The following is a 6,058-nucleotide window of genomic DNA, read 5'->3' as shown; positions in this document are numbered from 1 at the left end:
ATCACGTTTCCTTAGAAGAATTCCAAGGAAGAATTTTTTAAAGGCTCAGAGCAAACGTGTTTGCCCGACTCCACTATCTAACAGGAAGGCTCCTGGGAGGAGAGCCCGTGCGCGTTTGGCCACTGGGTCATGGAGGGCAGCAGACTGTTTCCTTAGTCAGGCCACGAGTGGAGAGAGGGCTTGCACTTTCTGAGCACCGTCTCTCCACACGTCGTCACCAGCAATAACCTTGTGAGAGGGAGAACGGGCAACTATTGGGACCCGAATGGAGAGCTGAAATTAGACCATTTCACTTTCCCACTGAAGAGACCCAGGTCTGAAAGAGTCGCAGGTGGCAGAAGTAGACCCACGTGCTTCTGGTTTTCATCTCGAGCCTTGGCTGCAGCTCAGGGCTTACCTGCATTTCTCCCATATCTCGTAATCACTATTCCAGTGGGCGCTCCGAGTCATCAATGGCCTCCACTTCTCTTCCCCCTCTGTCTGGTGGCTAGAAGGTGGGGTAACAAGGACCAGATTACCCCAGCCCTAGAGTCAGTGCTGGGGCTGCAGAAGGGGGAACCTGGAGCCGGAGAGCGTTGGCTTCTAGCTTTCCTCCAATTTATAAGTGGGTTTCCTTACTAACCTAGCTAAGTGTTTCCCCTTTCTACTTCTGTTATTTTCTTCTTTGGACCTCAAGTATAGAATATTGAGAATTGTTGTATTCCTCAATTTGTGGCCCACTATCTTAATGAGGCCATGCAAAGCCTTCTCTTTTTTTTCATTTGATTATTTTCCCCCTTCATTTTCATCCCACCTCTCATTACCCTCCCTCCCATATGCAGCCCCTCTAATGTGTTTACTGTCTGTCCTTGGATATCCTTGTGTCCTTGAAGGACTTAGTGTTGCTCCATGCTGTACTTTTTTTTTTTTTTTATTGAGGAAGATTAGCCCTGAGCTAACATCTGTCACCAATCCTCCTCTTTTTTGCTGAGGAATATTGGCCCTGAGCTAACATTTGTGCCCATCTTCCTCTACTTTATATGTGGAATGCCTGCCACAGCATGGCTTGATAAGTGGTACCTTGGTCCATACCCGGGATCTGAACCAGTGAACCGCAGGGCCACCGAAGCAGAGCACACGAACTTAACTGCTACACCACCACGCCGGCCCCACTACTTGTTTTTAATTTACATAGGTAATATTGCACTAAGCTCTCCTTCTGTTTCTTACTTTTTCACTTGATATTCTTTTATTAGGATCTATCAATGCTTCTGCATGTAAATCTAGTTTATTACTTCAAACTGCTGCATATTATTATGTAGAATGCATCAGAACACTTTTCTCATCCATTGCTTCCGGTGGTGGACATCTAGGTCAGGTCGCCACCAGTCTCAGCTCCCAGGAGTAAGTTGCACTGAACATGCTCATGTGTACCCTCTTTAGACAATGGAAGAATTTCTTTTGGGGAATTTATCTGAGTTCAGCTACTGAGTCATGGGGCAGATGCTTACTTATCTTTATCGCATATTCACATATTGCTCTCCAGAATGTCCACACTAGCTGATACACTCACCCGCAATACAGGAGAATTCTCACATCCTCATTAGCACTTGGTATTATGTGACTTTTTAATTGCTGCCAATCAGGGTTTCCTCCTATTAATTACAGGACTTTTGGGTTGTAAATTTAAATCATTATTTTTATGTTATATTTTTCTATTTTGTGAAATTATATTTAAAGACCAAACGCAGGAAAATCTCTTTCGCAACTTGAATGGGTATTGGGAATAACCCAACGTCCTGATTAGTGGAGAGTTACCTGTTTGGCATACCCAGGTTACCATTTTCAAAGAAGCCAAAACTGAACCACTTGTAACTGTAAAACCCCTCCATGACCATGGCTAGTCTATAAGAATTCAGAAGTCACTTGGGGACTAAGTGTGACCCATAGCTCTTTATCATGAAAACCAACTCTCATTGCACTTTCCCTGTGGATATATCAGTTAAGATATTGCTCTGTTTTATAACAAGGAGCAATTTTGGATAATGTAGCAGACATACTGATGATTTCCATGCTCCTCTATCCCACCCCCACTCCTGCACACGTACCCTCCTCCCTGAAATTGCTCTCCACCCATGGACCCTACTGAAGGAATAGTCCATGTTGGTACACAGGATCCTGCCCTCTGGCCACAGTTTATAGGATGAGGGAAATTCATTGATCTAACATTAAACTCATCTATAACTTGGGATGAACCAGTAAGAGTCTTGTGACTTTGAAATGAGATAGAGTCACTTGAAAATGGTGAGTGCCAGAGGCAGCACCAGGGCAGTTAACATCATGAGAAGGCGGAAACTAAGAAGTGACAGAGAATCTCGATGTGCAGAGAGGAGTAGAGATTACAACCACCAGTCCAACAGCTGTGTATGCCTGGACCGGGCCAAGCAGGAGCCTCACTGGAAAGAATCTTGACCTAAATTCTTTACCTAACTCCACTCCTATTGTACAAAAAGAAGACTAATCAGACATTCTGCTTCAAAGAGAAGCTTCATCAGCCCCACGCAAGGGAACTGACTTCTAGGCCTTTCTTTTCTCCAGTCCTCCAGAGCTCCCTTCGACCAAGCACCATCCACCATTTTTAAGGGAAAATGAAACATTTGAACCCCCACTACTCTTTACCTGTTAGAAGTAAGCTTTGATAAGTTAGTCTCAAGGACATGGATAGGGAATGGAGGGACAAAAGAAAGCTCCGGCCTTCACCAGGGAGTCCACTCCAGCACCGGAAAGGTCAACTAGAATGTCGATGACTCAGGTATATCCTGAGCCTGCTGGGAGGTCAAAGCTAAAAGGGCCCTGAACATAATGTAACTCAGACATTTAGTTTAATACTATTTTTTAAACACCCAGAGAGAGTTATTGTTTGACTACATTGAAGATGTATCATTTTTGAATGAGATCAACTTGACTCGGTGGAAGTCATCAAGCTGGGGAGAAGGATGTGGTAGGAAATCAAAAAGAGAGACCTGTGGGCGTCAGGAATTACTTTCACAGCAGCCAGAGAAAATGTCTGGCACCGCGTTAGGGAAAACTGTCTCCCCGGCAACATGCTGACAAGTGAACCAGGAACTGTCCATTTGCCGTTGTAAATTAGATGCTACCAAACCATTGGCTTTCTAAATTAATTAGCAAAGTAGAGTAGACGTCCATTTTTCCTTTATCCTTAAACTCTTTTTCAGGTAGCAGAATATAGTGGTTAAGGAAATGGGCTCTAAACTGGACTGTTTATGTTTCCATCCTAACTCTATTTTCCCAGTTATGTGATTTTCGGCAAGTTACTTAACCTCTATACTTCAATTTACTCACGTGTAAAGTATAGATAATAATAGTACTTCCCTTATAGGACTACTGAGGGGATTGCCTTCAGAATACTGCGTAGGAGACAAGTGCTCAATAAGTGTCAGCTATTATGATAATTATTATTTTGGTAACAGCACCATGATCCTCCTTCAGGGACCCGCTATCATTGTCATTCTCAGTCCAGCTGACCGAGGTGGAGCCGACCCCCTGCCTTAGCTCCTCGGATATTGTCAAAGTAGATGCCGTGAGAGTCAAGGTCAGGAGCTCTGACTTGAACTACTAGGAAAGAGGCACTTTTGTTTTCACTGGGACTTGCTAAGCTAATGACTATAAGCCTGGAGCCCTTAGGAATCATCAAATTGAGAGATCCTGCCTGAGGATAAGGCTAACACAGAGAAAAAATCAGAGCTGAACAAGGGCAAGATACTGAATCCTTATGACATTATTCAAGCCTCTGGATCTAGCTATGCCTGAAACCAGTACCTGGTGCCCTTGGAATTTCCAATTGTGTGAGCCAATAAATCATCTTCTTTACTAACCTAATATAAATTGGGATTCTGTTATTTATACTAGAAGGAGTCCTAAGTAATATAGTAAATTATAGCCCAAAAATATTTGCAGCTAAGGAATTCATTTCTTGATTAATTCATCTAAAACTTGTATTGAGTACCTGCTCTGTGCTAGACAATGTACTGGGTACTGTGATACAGTATTAAACAAAATAATATTTACATTCTAGTGGGAGAAGATGATAAATTAATAATTTGACTGAGCCACATGAAATTGACATTTTTGTCGGTCAAATACAGTCAAATATTGCCAATTTTACATGATTCACCTTAATACCTAAAGGTCATATTACAGGTACTGTTTACCTTAAGAGGTTATATGTCCTGAAGAGGTAATATGTTACCATGTTGCTGGTGTTTAAGCAAACAACCACAACAGGCTTCTAGTTTTACGTCTTCATCCCACAGATCCCCACTCCTCCTGCCTATCAATCCTTCTATCAGGAATTAACTCCGGTAATATCAAAAACTGTGTTCCAGCATGACAAAGAGATACAACCTCCTTCGAAATCATTTTCCTATCATTTAGGTCCCTCACACCTATAAAACCACATTGCTTGCCAATTCTGGGGCCATATTTTCCTTCACAGGTTGTCAATAACAGCCTACTTCTAACACATTTACACACTCAATCCCAACGAGGCCCCTTTGTAATTGGTATCACTTGGTACTTTCTCTGCCTACTCCTGGGCTGAATTCCTGGTTCCTGCCAGTTGCTCATTCCTTGCCTTCCTAACTTAGAACATTTGGCTGGCCCCCATCCTCTGTAGTTTGGAGGAAATTACATCTTGTCTGGATAGTAGAGCTGAATCTGATGGAAGGTCTATTTATATTGGGAGTGACAGTAAAATCAAAGGGCTAGACATGGAGTGGTGCAGGGAGGCGAGGTGAGTGGCCTGAGGATGTGGACTCTGAGATGGAAACAGGCATACAGGAGGTTATTAGGAAGTGCCATTGAGGGCAACACCTGTAAGAATGGAAGGGTGTAGGATTGGGTAGAGGGAGAAGTTGAGCTACAAAGCAATCCCAGTGGAAGACTTAGAAATCTGCAGGGAGCTCTGAAGATACGATGACCGTTAAGACTCGGTCTGAATTGAGATGAGAGAGTGAGGCCTTATATCCAGAGCATGGTACCCAGAACATCTGCTTCACCTCTTTTCTAATATGTAATCAGCAATGTTCATATTGTTTAAAGTTTACCATCTTAATTTTAATTTCAGTCTTTTCCCACTTATTGTCAAGCCTCTTTGATGCCTAAGCAACCGCTGTCCTTAAAAGTCAGTCAAATGCTTATTGAAAGCATGAACAAAGAAATGAATAGTTAGTAATTAAGGGAAGTGAAACAAGACTACCATTTGTATTCCCTACAGGGCTTCTATGTTTATGTCTATAGAAGGAATCTGATCATTTCTTTGCCAACAATGAAGATGACTTCACATTTTAATCTCTCAACAAATGTTGGCTAAGCAATTTGTACTAAATATCGTAGGGATACAAACACAAATGAGAAATGATCCTTAGTGTCAAGAAACTTGCCTCATGGTTGTAAGTCACACAAATAATCCTGACGCAGGACAGGACACGTCACCACCAATGGAGTCACTCTAGTGCCCCGAGTGTTGGGAGGCTGAAGCTTCTATCAGCTCAGGAAAGGGCTAGAAGGCTTGGGGAGGCAGTGTGCTTTATCTGGGCTCTGAAGGATGACTTCGGCTTGGATAGAGTTAGTGAGATGTTTGAAGCTGAGGGAAAGTCCTGGAGAGAGGAAGAGAAGGTCACATGAATTAGCTGGACAATGGAGTAAATTTGTGGAATGGTGAGGGGTGACACCAGAATATAGGTTTATAGTCAGCTTCTGGAAATGTCCAAGCAAGTCTCAACTACCCAGACACTTGGGTCTTGAGAGAAAAACACTCTAGCGTTCTTTAGTGTGATTCTTAGTTTTATTTTATTCTCTCTGGAAGTGGATCTTTTCTGGGCCAATAATTCACTTGTGGACCTGGCTGATTTTTATTTGGTTCTTTCATTTGCAAAAGATAGAGAATTACTCATTAGTATGTATAAAAATCATCTCAGCAATTGTATTGGTTTATAACACTAAGGTGATTCTGAAATGTCCTAAACCCACCAATAGGCTTAAAGAGTACCCAAGAACT

The sequence above is a fragment of the Equus przewalskii genome, chromosome 25 (genome assembly GCF_037783145.1).
Source record: "Equus przewalskii isolate Varuska chromosome 25, EquPr2, whole genome shotgun sequence".
NCBI lineage: Eukaryota > Metazoa > Chordata > Mammalia > Perissodactyla > Equidae > Equus > Equus przewalskii.
This window is presented reverse-complemented; position numbering follows the sequence as displayed.